We start from the raw sequence: 16328 nt of genomic DNA, 5'->3' as shown, positions 1-16328 counted from the left end.
TCATTAATGGTGAGCCCAGCATTATACGAAAACGATCAAAAATTAAATAAAAAACAAGTTTTTCAACCGAAAGTAAGGAGCAGCATTCAAACTAAAAAGCGAAAAGAAATTGGTACCTATATGAATGGGTTGCCCCCTTCCTTAATGCCTTACTCTTTACGCTTAAGTTTGACTGGTTGTCCGATTTTTAAGAACGAATCTTGAAACACAAAGGCCGCTTAATTAGAATAAGAAGCTTTTTAAAAGTGTAAAAAAACTTTAGTTTTTTTTAAAATCAGTGTTTTGAAGAGGAGGGAAGCCGCTTCATATACGAAATAATTTCTATTCGTTTTAAATTTTATTGTTGATCCTCGCTTTTAGTTGATAATCTTGTTTTTGTTTTATTTAATTCACATAAGGTTGGCCATTGCCAAAGGGGTTGTAGGATGATGTCAACTCCAAATGCATACTAATTAGGCCTTTCGACGTATATGTCAAATTATGGGCCGAATATCATGGAAATTATGGGTAGAGGATAGCAAGAAGGGTATGTTACTAATCCCAAGAAAGGATAAGTAGGAAGGATGCTGGCTGCTCTCCAACCACATTTGGTCCTTAAAAGAGCAATAGTATTTTTGACTTACAAAGCCATTGAGCCCCATCCCAAACTCTTACATCCACGCTTTCCATAAAACGGGGGCGAAGAAAAAAGTTAGTTCTTCATCTTTTTTGGCCTTCAGGCAGCTCCCCTTTTGGGGGAACCAATATTTTTTTTTTCGATTTTTAATGCTCCATTGGGTTGTCCTACCCTAAGGACTTAAAATGACAAGTTTGGAGCTCATCTGGAAAACATAGTTTTGAACTTTTTTAGTCCAAATTTGTGTTTGTTTGTGTATTTGCGGGGGAGGTGGAGAGGACTCCACCCCCAAAATAGTTCTCATATTAAGCTTCTCTTTGATCAAGGACTCATCAAGAGATAACAAATTTTCTGTCCCGTTTCCTCTGGGCTTCTAACCTTTCCCTACTAAAACAAATGGGCAATTACTTTGGCTCCTAGAATCATTACCGAGCCCGACGGTTTCAAGTGACAGAAAATCTGGGAGAATATTTATATTATCTATGATATTTAGATCTAAACATTTGGCAGTTTGCAAAGGCGGGGGATGTGTCACCCTTTAAGGATTATTTATTGAACCTTTTAACTATCCTGATCAATTTGGCTATCTAAGAATTGTTATTATATTTCTTGAGAAGTTATAGGGGGTTCAGTACCACCAAAAAATATCGATAGGGTGACCTTAAGTCACTTTTAGCTCTTAAGAATAACACTTCTATCTATCAATATAAAAATGACAGTCGTATCTATCTTCTATTCTATATCAATTTCCACTTAAATGAGCCCCCTTCCAAGTATTCACAGCCACCCCTTACTTACAAAGGGGCCGGGGAAAAAAGAAGAAATAACTAATATTCTGAAGGAACAAGGATTTTAGGTAGCGCTACAACACCGCCTTTTGGAATCTATTCAGGTGATTTTTATATTTCTTATTTTAATTACACCCCAGGCCCCTCCTATTGCCGGAATATAACCCTAAGCTACTCAAAAGATTTTGTTCTTTTTCAAATTGCCACTGCGATGGGAAATACACATACAATAGAATACAAAACAACAAAAATGGCTTAAAAGCAGGAAATTCAATCCGCAAAAAAGTAAAAGAGGGGGAGGGGCGGGAATATTTTTCAAAGTCTAAGATCAAGGGCGGATCTAGAGCACCAATAATCGACCAGAATTGACAAGTTTATCTAAAAAAAGGTGTAAAACAGAAAAAAACGCGGGATGAGGACGCTACAAGATCTTGAGGGGATCCCGGCCCCTTAGATCTACCAGTGTCTAAGATTACAACTCCGTCATTTCGTCAATTTTTGTCAATTAGGATAACTAAAAGGAGCGTATTTCTAGGTGGGGGTGCAAAATATACAGGGATGGTCCCCCCCCATTAAAGTGTCTCCTTAGAAGGGATATTTTGAATCAACGTTAGTATTGGTGCTAATAAGGAGGTCAGGGGGCATTCATTCTTCCTAGTTTTCTGACCCCTCCCCCCGTTTTTGGAAACTACCATTTTTGATAGTTTCATTAAGAAATTAGTTCCTTTGATATTTTCAATGGAAAGCCAACCCCCCAGATACATCCCCTCAGCATTTTCCCGAATGAGCACCAAGACAGCTGTGTTTTTTTTTTTTTTTTTTTTTAACTTGTTTTCATTTGCTTAGTTCCTCAAACTGTTGGCCATCTTGCGGAAACTAATTTATCAGATGGTATTGCACTCAATTTACAGAACCAATTTTGAAAACCGCCTGGGGCACCCTCATCTAGTTGGTAGCTAGCCTAGATCCTTCATTGCTGCAGGTTGTGAGACAGGCGCTTATTATGCGTGCCGATAGCAATATTTTGTTGTTTGCTGGGTATTAAGTTTGTCTTTCCCAGAGTGATAAGATATATTCGATTGAACTCTACTTTTCTCAGTTTATATTTTTTGTCTTCTGGCTAACCTTGATTACAGCCTACTTTAAAAGGTAATTTCGAAAATTAATTTGTTTGCTTATAACTAAATTAGGCTAAATGAGGAAAGCAAGCTGAATTCCGCCCTCCGCGATATGTACTGGATCTCAATTATTTAGGCACGTACACATTTTTTTTCGGGGAGGCTAATAAATTGAATAACTAGTGGCCAATAGGCTTCGCCTATTTTGAGAACTTTTTGATATTTTAGAGGAGATGGTCCTTGGCTCCTCCCCCTGCATACGTCTATATATTTTCTCTAGCCTATGACATATGTTTGAAAAAAATTAGACGATTGTTTCCATTACTTCTCCAATTATTTGGCAGCCTTCCCTCAGATATCCTCTTTTTCGAATTTACTGGTGCCTCTTGGGCTATTCGAATTACCAAATAAAATTTCGGTACTTATGCCTAATAGCCACCAAACTCAAGTTCTGTGGAGAAGTCAAGTTTGGTTAATGCTAATGAAACAAAACAAAATATGATGAAAATATAATACTTCATCTACAAAATTATGAAAACTACAACAAAGAATTATGAAAGTGGGGCCACCTATTAAATATATAACCTAAACTAGAATTTTACCCTAACCTACTAACTAGGCCTACTACCTACTAACTTACCTAACATACCAACTAAATATTTAATAAAATTAGAGCTACAATGGGTAAATGTTTGCTTTCGTTCCAAGTGCTCTAAACTCGAAACTATGCTGCGAAACAGCAGTTTCCAGTTTAGAGCACTAAGAAATGCTAATTCTAGAAGCGCAACCATTTCTGGTTGACCCTCCTCCTCCATGAGGCATACTAAAAATGTGTAAAGTGGGCTTGCTTATAGGTAACATTACCTATAGAGCGAAGTCTATGAGCCCCGTGGGCAGCGGGGTGAGGTTTGTATTCTATACTTATTTAACAAACCTCGTTTGAGGTTTCTTATATTTTTTGTTAGTTTTATCACTCTTTGTTGAATAAATATAGAACACGGACCTCGCTCTGCTGCCCGCGGGGCTCACGGACTAATACGTTTCGCTCTATAGGTAAAGTTACCTGTAAGCAAGCCCACTTTACGCATTTTTAGTCTCGTTGGAGGTTTTTTTTAGAAACCTAAAAAATGGATGTACCTCTCTAATAATGACAAAGAAACAATATGCGGTCATCAGAATCTTGCTATATGCAGTAATACGCACTTTAGACAGCTTGTGACGAAAGTAAACATTTACCCTACAATGTAGTTAGCCACCGAGCCGAAGCTAAGTATAAAGACCATGAAAACCGGTTATTGTCTCATGTTCGCGATACAAGATCTTGAGTGTGGTGGCAATGAGACAAAAGGGTAAAATTCTAGTTAATTGACTTGCTATCTCGGAAAGGGTTTAGGTTAGGAAAATGAAACTTTCAGGGATGGGTCTACAGGCTAAAATATGTCCCGGGAAGGTATTTTAAGGTACCCACCTCCACTCCTTCTCCCTCTAGAGGGCCCTGAAATTCGCCTACATGAGAGGTCTATACCTATTGAAATTTTGACAAAACAACATTTTACCTTAATTTTCAGTTACTAGTTGCTTTTTCTCTGCCTTTAGTTCTTAAAATGCAATTCCTGTTATTTGAGTAGAATTCTGAGCCATATCAATGTTTTTTTTTCAAATTTAGGAAATGTATTTGCATATCTTTAAGACCTTATAAAACTGAATTGAGCAAAGTTATGAAGCTGAAAACAATTTAGTTGTACTTTAATTAAGCAGAAGATCTATTTTACAAGGTTTTACTTTTGTAACACACATATTTTTAAAGGTCATCAAAGGTCAGAGGCCTCTAGAGGGAGAAGGAGTGGAGGTAGTTGCTTCAAAAAAGCTTCCCGGGACATACTTTAGTCTGTAGATTCATCCCTGAAATTTTCATTTTCCTAACCTGAACTCTTTCTGAGATAGCAAGAATTCAATTAACTAGAAATTCACCAAATAATCCTTGGTACGTCCCTGGGCTGCATGCAGCTGTGTCAATTTGGGGAATGGGCTGGGGGCTTGCGTCCTTAGATGGACTTTTTGCCCCCCGTAGATTTTGGAAATTAATGTTTGGGGGTATTGTCATTGAAAACCGACTTATTTTAGTATTTTCATTGAAAAAATGACAAATTTGTCTTGAATATTGACAAATACATTTTGCTCCCAATTCTCTAAATTTCTTGAATTGGCCCCATTGTTTACGTTCAGGGAGTAGAATGGAGGCACCAGGGTCCTGATAGTGAATAATACATTTGGAAAGGGTGCTAAATGAGGAACAAAATGGTATTACTCGTTTGTTACCACTGTTGCCAGTTTGAATAATGTATCAAACAGTTTGCGCTAACGAACTGTAATTAAGGAGTGACCCAGGTCAATAGTGTCCAAAACTTTTAAAAACGGAATTTTGATACCAATAGATACATCAAAAGAATCGGATTTGTATGCTGATTTAAATATATATTGGTACTTGTGTATTATTCTGAACACACTCAATAAGTGAAGTTAGGGTCTTTAGTGAAACAAACTACGATGAAGGTACATTTTATGAGAAAATCCGGTTTCGTAGCCACAAAGACAAAAGGTTGGGTTAGAATTCTAAGTTGTAATTTTACAATTTTTCTAATAAAGTATTATATTTTCATCATATTTTGTTTTATTTTATTTGCTTTATCAAAATGATCATAGGTTGGGATCAAAGGATCATAGCTAAGACTACATTTTCTCACGGCTGTGGTGGGATTGTAGGTAATGAGGCTTGACCCTCCGTCCCTAGACAGCAGTGGAAACCCGTCAGCCCACCTCAAAGTGGTGAAGGGGTGTAAACACCATTCAGCTCCACGCCGAGTGAGATGTTGGCAAACGCGCTCCGGGTGACCAGCAAGATTGGGGTCCTTGCGGTCAAATATATCCCCATGAAACATCTATGGATGTCAGACCTCGTAAGAACTTGAATATGACTACGGCGTCCCCGGTATGCGACGCAGCCCCCGTATTGACCCTTGTGACAGCGTGTTGGATAAGTGCTGTTCTCATGATCAATGGGTCAGCGGTTCAATCCCTCGGGTCGCAAGGAATTTCTCTCTTTACTGTATAGACTGGGTGCTAGAAAATGTCCTAATGACTCCTCTCTGACCCTGAACATGCTCAAAAGATGCTAGATGATAAGCCTGATTGGACTTGAAGTAAGCGCATAGAAAATTAAATTTATGATCATGAATCATCCGACCCAAATATCTTTGAGCGTGAATTTAACTCAGCTAGAAAAGGATTGAGTGCTTTACCTACCTAGGCTCCATACTTTGCACTGATGGCTCTTCAGACTTAGACATCCTGCAAAGAATACATAAGGCGCAGTTTGTTTTCGTATCCCTTCGAAAGCCCCTTTGGAACCGCCAAGAAATTTCCATTCTGACTAAAAGTCGAATCTATACGGCCATGGTCCGAACCATCCTACTCTATCGAAACTTGGTCCTTAAAGCTTCAACGCGAGAGAGCACTAGCTGCTTTCGAACATGGATGCTTATACCAAATACTTAGAATTCGCCGGCAAGATCGTATATCTAACTCCGATATTCGCCAACTCTGCAAGATTAGAAGAGATGTGGCCACCACCCTTAAAAAGCGCCGCTTAGAATGGCTGGGTCACGTCCTGCGAAGACCACCAGAATACCCACCCCGTCGAATCCTTCTAGTTGAATTATTCCGTATATGAAATGAGTTGTCCCCTCCGCAATCCCTCGCTCTTTACGCTAAAACTTTTAATTGTTTTAAAAAGTAGAATTGTGGCAAAGAGTCAAACTTTAGCGTAAAGAGCGAGGGATTGCGGAGGGGACAACTCATTTCATATACGGAGTAATTTCTGTTCGTTTTAAGTTTTAATGTCGCTCCTTACTTTCAGCTAAAAAAATTGGTTTTTTTTTTTTAATTTCTGAACGTTTTTGAATTAATGCATGTTTGGTTTTGGCTCTCCGCACATAAATTATTAAAATGAAATTTGTATATTAATTCTTTTTTTGGCTAAATGGCTTTCTCTTAGTTTTGATCAGACGATTTTGAGAAATAAGGGATGGAGAAGGAGGCCTAGTTGCCCTCCAATTTTTCGGTTACTTAAAAAGGCAACTAGAACTTTTAATTTTTAACGAACGTTTTTATTAGTAAAAAATATACGTAACTTAAGAATTAACTTACGTAACAAACTTTCATAACCTTATATTTTTATTATGTATACGAGGGGGTTTGTACCCTCGTTAATACCTCGTTCTATACACTAAATCGTAAGTTTTGTCCCAATTCTTTAAGAATGACCCCTGAATCAGAAAGGCCGTAGAATAAATAGTTGAAATTACTAAAAATACTTTAGCATAAAGAGCAAGGTATTTATCTCCTCCTAAATACCTCGCTCTTTATGCTAAAGTATTTTTAGAACCCCTCATATGCGTAATAATCTCTGTTCGTTTTAAGTTTCAATGCTACTTCTTCCTTTCAATGAAAAAACATTTTTCATTGTTTTCTTATAGTAATGCTAGAGAATCCTGCGCCCTTGTCATTGAATTTTTCTTCCCCCATGACAGATTCCTCCAAAGAAAGATCCTCCAGCATAGCCCCCTCTCCTCAGCCCCACCCCCAAACAAAATAAAATCCCCCTGAAAACGTCTGTACACTTCCCAATAACCATTACTATATGTAAACAATGGTCAAAGTTTTTAACTTGCAGCCCCTCCCCCAGGGATTGTGGGGGAGTGAGTCATCCCCAAAGACATAGTTATTATGGTTTTCGACTATGCTGAACAAAATGGCTATCTCAAAATTTTGATCTGTTGACTTTGGGAAAAAAATGAGCGTGGGAGGGGGCCTAGATGCCCTCCAATTTTTTTGGTCACTTAAAAAGGGCACTAGAACTTTTCATTTCCGTTAGAATGAGCCCTCTTGCGACATTATAGGACCACTTGGTCGATACGATGACCCCTGGGGAAAAAAAAAAAAAACCACAAAAAAAACAACAAATAAACACGCACCCGTGATTTGTCTTCTGGCAAAAAATACAAAATTCCACATTTTTGTAGATAGGAGCTTGAAACTTCTACAGTATGGTTCTCTGATACGCTGAATCTGATGGTGTCATTTTTGTTAAGATCCTACGACTTTTAGGGGGTGTTTCCCCCTATTTTCCTAAATAAGGCAAATTTTCTCAGGCTCGTAACTTTTGATCGGTAAGACTAAACTTGATGAAACTTATATACTTAAAATCAACATTAAAATGCGATTCTTTTGATGTAGCTATTGATATCAAAATTCAATTTTTTTTAGTTTTGGTTACTATTGAGCCACGAACTGTTTGATCATATATACATAATATACTAAGTATACCAATATCTTGCAGGCAGATAAGCTCATTTTGCACAGATAAAAGAACTAAAGTAATAAATACCGAAATAAATGGATGATTAATCAAAGTAAAAAGAAAGAGAAAAAGGAAAGAATCGACATAATAATAATAAGAATAATTATTTATTCCAGAAAAAGCCCGTGGGCCATAGGAAATTTACATAACAAAAACAAACAACAAATTAAATGAAATAAATTAATACTATTTAAAGAAAACACTCACGATGTGCCGCTGCAATCATGACAAACCTTGCTATCCTTTTAATACTGAGGAAATTTGTCTCTTTCATTCTATCTACCATCCATATATCATTCAATTTTTCTTTACCATACATCTCTCGCCTCCATTCATTCGATTCGACACATTCACACAAAAAATGTATTAAACTTGCATCCTGAGATCCACACATAGGACAAGCAATAGATTCTACCTTCTCCCCTTTTCTCCCTTGATACTTTCTTTTCTCACCAATCAAAAATCCATTTAATACTATATATATTATATAATATACTCACCAATATATTAATACTCACCACGCCACAGCAGACATTCCACCCGACGATAATAAAAAAAAATTATCACAACTTTTTTTTATCACAACAAAAACCATTTTTTGTCTCTTTATTTTACAGTGTTAATTTGTTTCAAATTAGTATTACATAATGCCAGTTCTTTTTTGTGCGTAGCTTGATAGCTTTTCAGTGCAATTACTATCATCATAGCTTCATTGAGTGGGAGCAAAAATTTGTTGGTGCAGTAGGGTAACAGATTAGTATATTACCGTGAAAGTTTGTAGTCCGGTAAATGTATGACTGTCCATATTATTATGGCACTTGGTATTAACCAAGGGACATATAGCAATCCCAAATTCTGTCGGTCTGTCTGTCGGTCCTGGTTTTGCTACTTTGGGCACTTCCAGGTAAGCTAGGACGATGAAATTTGGCCTGCGTATCAGGGACCGGACCAGATTGAATTAGAAATAGTCATTTTTCCGATTTGAACATCTGGGGGGGGGTGTAGGGTTCCGGTGGAAAATGAAATATTTTTAACTTACGAACGGTTGATCAGATCTTAATGAAATTTGATGTTTGGAAGGATATCGTGTCTCAGAGCTCTTATTTCAAATCCCGACCGGATCTGGTGACATTGGGGGGGTGGGGGAGTTGGGAGGGGGAAACCTAAAATATTGAAAAAAATACTTAGAGTGGAGTGATTGGGACGAAACTTGGTGGGAAAAATAAACACAAGTCCTAGATTCATGATTGACGTAACCGGAACGGATCTGCTCTCTTTGGGGTAGTTGGGGGGAGGGCTAATTCTGAAAAATTAGAAAAAAGAGGTATTTTTAACTTACGAACGGGCGATCGGATCTCAATGAAATTTGATATTTAGAAGGATATCGTGTCTCAAAGCTCTTATTTTAAATCCCGACTGGATCTGGTGACATTAGGGGGAGTTTGGGGGGAACCTAAATTCACGGAAAACGCTTAGAGTGGAGGGATCGGGATGAAACTTGGTGGGAAAAATGAGCAGAAGTCTTAGATACGTGATTGACGTAATTGGAATGGATCCACTCTATTTGGGGGAATAGGGGGGGGGGGTAATTCTGAAAAATTAGAAAGAATGACGTATTTTTAACATACGAAGGAGTGATTGGATCTTCATGAAACTTCATATTTAGAAAAACCTCGTAACTTAGATCTCTTATTTTAAATCTCAACCGAATCCAGCGTCATTGGGGGGGGGGGGCGGATATCTTAGAAAATACTTAAAGCGGAGAGATCAGGATGAAACTGGACTGGAAGAATAAAAACCTGTCTAAGATACGTGACTGACATAACCGGACCGGATCCGTTCTCTTTGGTGGAGTTGGGGGGGGGGGGTAATTTGGAAAAATGAGGTATTTGTAACTTATGATCGGGTGATCAGATCTTAATGAAATTTGATATTTAGAAGGATCGTGTGCTTTAAAGCTCTTATTTTAAATTTCGACCAGATCCTGTGACATTGGGGGAAGCTGGAATTCTTGGAAAACGTGAAAATTGGGATACTTTTATCTTACGAATAGGTGATCGGATCTTAATGAAACTTGATATATAGAAGGATCTTATGTCAAAGATGCTCCGTTTTCGACTCAAATTGGATTCGGGGACATAGGGGATTGAAGGAGGGAAACAGAAATCTTGGAAAACGCTTAAAGTAGTGAGATCGGGATGAAACTTTATGGGGAGAATAAGCACAAGTTATAGATACGTGATTGACATAATTGGAACGGAACCGTTCTCTTTGGAGAAGCTGGGGGATGTTAATTCGGAAAAATTAGAAAAATTGAGGTATTTGTAACTTAAGAACGGGTAACCGAATCTTAATGAAATTTGATATTTAGAAGGAATTCATGTCTCAGAGCTCTTATTTTAAATCCCGATCAGATCTGTTGACATTGGGGGGAGTTGGAGGGGGAAATCGGAAATCTTGGAAAACGCTTAAGAGTGGAGGAATCGGGATGAAGCTTGATGGATAGAATAATCAAATGTCGTAGATACGTGATTGACGTAACCATACTGGATTCGCTCTCTTTTGGGGAGTTGGGGGGAAGGGTTCAGTGCTTCGGCGGGTTTGGTGCTTCTGGACGTAATAGGACGAAAATTATTGGTAGGCGTGTCAGGGAGCTGCACAAATTGACTTGATAAAGTCGTTTTCCCAGATTCGACCATCTGGGGGGCTGAAGGGAGAGGAAAAATTAAAAAAAATTAGGTATTTATAACTTACGAGTGGGTGATCGGATCTTAATGAATTTTGATATTTAGAAGGACATCGTGACTCAGAGCTCTTATTTTAAATCCCGATCGGCATTAAGCCTCTGATTTTCCTTTTAAATCAATCTATTGATTCTTAGAATTTTGTTAGAGCTCATAGCATATGAGCTCTTGGCTCTTAGCTCTTCTGGCCTCGTCACAAGTGCCATATGAGCTCTTAGCTCTTGTTCACTTACCAATAAAGTGAACATACTACTTGATGCCTTTTTTATGCTCTTTACGAATATAACAATCGCTTCTATTGCAAATTTAAATTGAAGCACTTTTTGATCTACTCTAACCTAAACAAACCTTATAAGTAGTTTTGGCACTGGGAAAATGTAGTATTATTTTGTCGAAAACGACCGAAAGCTTCATACTTCGAGGACTTCATACTTCAATTGAAAATTTGTCATTTTTAAGAGCTCAAAAAGTGTTTAAATATGCATTTTGCGATAGAAGTGATTATTTTATTCATAAAGAGCATAATAAAAAGGTATTGAGTGGTAGGCTATGTTCATTTTATTGGTAAGTCAATAACATGGACATTCATATATTTACCTGTACTCCTTCTGATTTTAGTCCCTCAGTCAAGGCCTTATCGAGGGGGGTTGACCCCCTCCCCGAAACGTTTGTCTGACTCACAAAAATGTAGCGAGTATTGAATATAAACAAATATTTGATGCGCTTTTAAAATTTTTTTTTTGTAAATTCCCTCTCCCAAAAAATCATTTCCCCCCCACCCCTGCTGAAAAAATCATGGACGCGACCCTGCCTGCAGTGTCTTTTTTTCGAAAATGTCTTGACATTTTTGCGAATTTTGACAAACTCTTATTCACCACGCTAGAAATATAGGCTAAACCTGAAACCAGTTTCACCTTGCGCATTATGTAAGAAACGAACGCTTAGGTCATGGAAGGGGAACAGAGTGAAACTTCGAATAGAATGATACCTTTAAACAGATCTATGATATTCTAGTGCCCTGCTAGCTACGGAGAAGGGAAAAAAGATGCCCCCCATGCAAAAAAAGTAATTTTTCTTGTTGTTCAAGCCAAGGGACAATAAGTTTGCTAAGAAGCGTTTTTGGTCAAGGCGATTCCAATGATTTACTTTTTGTTTTGATCCAACGCCGTTTTTAGGGGTTTCCGGCCATTTTTTGTCGAGTGGCTCGTCCTTACTGGATTGTAGCTGCCATTGCAATCATGACGAAGCGAAAGAGCATTGTGCGTAGCTGTGTTGGTCTCAGGTTGCTTGATGCTGCAATGAGCGGTTAGTAGTAGTAGTAATATGTATCCCTGAAGTATAATCTTTTTCAAAACATGGGTATATCTTGATATTTTTCATCACAGAAGGAGGAGGTAACCGGACAGCTGCAAAGGGTAATTGACCGTTTCAAACTCGATGTGAGGGTTTTTAGGGGAAAAGTGGTTGTTCTGGGGGAAGGGAGTTATGTTAAATTATGTGCAATAAGTTAAGTCTTGATATTATTATTAATTTTTGGTGGAGGGAGGGAAGGAACCATTCCCCTAATAACTGTATGATTTTTTCTTGGGGGGGGGGGCAGTCTTTGCTCCATGTTGCACAGGTTTTCTGGGCAAGCCTTTTCTGGTACACGGTTTTCTGATTATTTGTATTTCCGAAGATGCTGTTGATCTTGGGCTCTCAGAAGTGATAGTCTTCACGAAATGAGTGGTTACGTAGAAAAATTCCTTCCAAAATTCCAAAATTCACTTACTACATTGGCTGCCCGGCCCTTATTCACTTGCTCCCCGGCCCTGAAGCTGTAATTCAATTTACTTTAGGTGTTCGGGGGAAGGACATCACATTTTGGACTTATCCAGAGGCTTTTTTCTACAATAGTTCGAGTAAAAAGTTGCCAGATATTAGGGAAATATAAGATTTCAGGGGGGGGAGAAGGTTTACATGGCTCCTGAGGCCTCTCCCCCTATATATGTCCCAGCTGGTACATATGACAGTGTCCATAACTTGTAGTTTGAATTTCATTTTTGTGTTTGTTTTGCCAAATAGGTGAGGGGTCACCCACTTTTTGAAGTCTGATGTACATCATACAACCTTATGTGTACCACACTTGACACGGCTTTCGTAACGCTCGGCACACTTCCGTCACGTTTGGCACGGGCTAACTGGTATACGGAATTTCTGAAAGTGGGCTCCGCGTCGTAGATGGGGCAATTTGCGGCGTTTGAGTTTCGTTTCGAGGGGGTTGGGCTATAGCCTAAACTTTTCAAATCAGTGACACTGAGAACCTTTGAATACATTGCATCTTTGACGTTGTTCCTTGAAGAATGATTTGCTTTTCCGCGCATTTACGCTATCGTGTCATCGTTGTCTCATGCCAGACATCTAGTACGACTGATTGGTATTCAAAATCATAAATCAGTACACAATCCCTTGGAATTAAAACAAAGAATAGAGGCTCGATTACGTAAAATTTAAAGGTCGGATATTTCCTGAGACCGGAATCGCGTTGAATTCGTAAGACGGAATATGTAGTAAAAATCTGGCGTTTATCCTTTTTTATTTTTTATGGAATTATCTGATTTGTAGATTTCAGAAATATACTTTCTAGAATTCAGAGATTTACTCTCTAAACTTTAGAAACTACTTTCCAGATATTAGAATTCCACTTTAGATTTCAGAAATCTACTTTCTACATTTCGGAAACCTACTTTCTAGATCTTTGGAAGAGCCAGGCAAAGGCAATATAACTAATGACGAAATTATCAGTGAGTATAGGCACCTGCATAGGAATTCTTGGCGTGAGACGTCTAATACAGCAAAATCCAGAATGCACAAAGGGGCATCGAGGTACACTCCCCCTGATATCACAAATTTTTCTGATGTTCTGGACACTTTTAGCTTGAATTACCATATTTTTTTGAACCGCCTCCCCCTTTCAAATAAATCCTGTGCACAAGACGAAATAAAATATATTTATTTTTTACAAAATGTCTAATAAGTTGTGGAATAAGCTGAGGAGAATACACTACTGACATGACTCGGTAACTTCTAAGTATTGTAAATACTGTCAAAAGATTTCTAATGGGAGGTTCTACTCTTGGGGAAGGGGATTTTAATGAAACAGGATGAACAGATTTTCAGGCAGTTCAATGTAATTAAAAAAAAAAAGATTGTTGAGGCTTGTTGAAAAATTCTCTGGGGCCTCCTCCTACCCTTGTCGCTGTACGAAGGGATGATTTCACACAATGCTCTAACATTATGAAAACTATTCGAATTTCCAAAATGTTTGTTTCTTGCTAAAATTGTCTAATTTTAGGACACTTGCTGGTTAATTGTAAATTCAGGATATAAATTCTACACCCTTGGGAACACGACAATATAGACTTATCCAACCGTAATACCTTAAGGCAAATTTTTCAGCTTATCTGATATGCCAGATGAGTACCAAATATGCCCTGGGCAGTTGGCAAGTTTTTATGCAAAAGCTCACTTTGTTCGCCTGAAATTCCACTTGCATTGGCCTTAGGCCTTCCGTTAGTGAAACTATTCGCATCAAAAGGCTAAGATATACAATAGCCAGCCAGTACCGAACTTTCAAAACAACTTGAAATTCCAGATTTATGTTTAAGAAAAAAACACTGTTGCAATGCGTCGAATGCGGGGGATTGATTTCCTTAACTTGAATGTCTAATTATCTTTAATAAAAAAACATTGAATTATTATTAAGGTTGGAATAAGGCATAAATTTGAGATTTTAAGCCCCCTTTTAGGTCAGTAGAGGTTGAACTTCAGGAAGTCGAAAAATATTATAATCATCCTTATGAAAAATGACGTTTTCGGTAATTACGTGTTAAAGTGACCACACTTAGTTCTCGACCTGTAATGAAACCGGTTTTTTTGTGTCTACTCGGAGATAATTAGCTTAGCCTGAGCGAGATAAAATGCTTCGCAGGTATATTTTAATTAAATATTTAATATGTAGAGGTGGTTAGATTAGGTATTTAATATAATGCGCTTTGGGTGTCCTGCTTTCCATAATTCTCTGTTGTATATTCCATAATTTTGTTACTAAAGTGGTATATTTTCATCATGTTTTTTAGTATATTTTTAATTAGGATTAAATTCACTTCTTTGGTGTGGTCGCTATGACACGTAAGCACCTGGTTATCTTCGGAGGGGCTGAACGCTGGCCTAATAACGTGAGGCGAAGCCGCTCAGGATAAACATTTCTGTAAGATAATTCTTATTAAATCACACATTCTATGTTTAATCAATTATTTCCCCCTGGAGCCGATATAGTCTCCTCTCAGGAGCGTAAGATGGATTTATTTCTAATTCAGTTATTTGAATAATTTAATTTAATTCTATATTTCTAATGTGAATCCTGGCATGGTCGGATTTAAAACTTCGAAGCTTCTTGGCCTAAGCGTTTTCGCGAGATTTTCGGGGAAATTCCTGAAAATTTTGGGATAGTGTGAGCAATGAAAATAACGTAACTGATTAGCCAAAAGTAACGAGAGAGGTGATATCGAACTCTGATCCGCCATTCTTGGGAGATATTTGACAGTTTATAAGTGACCACGGAATTCTTGTTTTTTTTTTTCAATCAATTTATTCAGCCAATAAATTCACAACAAAACACTTCAACATAGGCTCTATGGCCAGGAAAAAAAAAACAGGAAAGAAGCAAAAATGAAAGAAATACATTAAAAAACATTTTTAACGTAATACATTTAAACCTCTCAGATATTCAACACTAGAAATAAAAGAAATAATAATAAAAAAAAAATACAACATTTAAGAGATTTTTAAGACCCTCCCCCAAACAAATATTCCCCTAAAAAACTAAAATCCCCCCTCCAAAAAAACGAGGAGTCTTGTGAAGTGGTGGGACGGCGGTGGAGTGCACCTGGCACTTTGACGACAAATCATATCAGTCCAGTTTTATTTCAGAAAAAAAGATAATTCGGTGCTAATCTATTGTACCCCCTGGCATTGTGCGCCCCTAGGCGCGGGCCTATTGCCAAATCTGGGCCTGAATCCTGAATATTTAAGTTTTTTTCAATTTTCGCATCGAAATAAAATCTCATGATGTCCCTAATCTTTAAATCACAACAGCGTATAACTAAAGTTAACGAATGAGAAACGTTTACAAAATAAAATAAAAACACTCGAGGATCCAAGGGTTTATATTACCATTCATACTTACCCATAAAGGATTGCCCACTCCTGAAATTTTTTTGCAGGATAAATTTGCCTTGAATTTTTTTAAACGTCGGTTTAAGACATTGTTTTTTCAGATTTTCTGACACCCCTCTTCCCTAAAAACATCACCGGATCCAACCCTTAGGGTGGACCCAGTTTCCCTGGATAGCGCATATGTAATTGTCTCTAGAGACAGGGAAAATTTTCATTGTTGTTTCTATAGATTAACATAATCCTTTTTAGAACAAGAGCTAAGAGCTCATATGGCACTTGTGACGAGGTCGGAATAGCCAAGAGCTGATATATGAGCTCTGGCAAAATTCTAAGAATCAATAGATTGTTATAAAAGGAAAATCAGAAGCTTAATGCCGATCGGGATTTAAAATAAGAGATCTGAGTCACGAGGTCCTTCTAAATGTC

The 16328-nt window shown here is 37.8% G+C and overlaps 1 protein-coding gene across 2 annotated transcripts in view; it reads left to right on the top strand.

Moving 5' to 3' along the window:
- Positions 1–2347: 2347 nt before the first annotated feature.
- LOC136034015 (gastrula zinc finger protein XlCGF26.1-like) overlaps positions 2348–16328 on the top strand; it is a 28243-nt gene continuing 14262 nt past the window's right edge. The window contains exon 1 of one of the 2 annotated variants that reach the window (XM_065715065.1): positions 2348–2553. The gene's annotated coding sequence lies outside the window, so the exon portion shown is untranslated. The remainder of the gene's footprint in view (positions 2554–16328) is intronic. The other variant, XM_065715066.1, reaches the window with a different exon arrangement.

The sequence above is a fragment of the Artemia franciscana genome, chromosome 12 (assembly GCF_032884065.1).
Source record: "Artemia franciscana chromosome 12, ASM3288406v1, whole genome shotgun sequence".
NCBI classification, from domain to species: domain Eukaryota; kingdom Metazoa; phylum Arthropoda; class Branchiopoda; order Anostraca; family Artemiidae; genus Artemia; species Artemia franciscana.
Note: the sequence above shows the minus strand (reverse complement) of the source record. Positions and strands in the feature narration are given on the sequence as shown.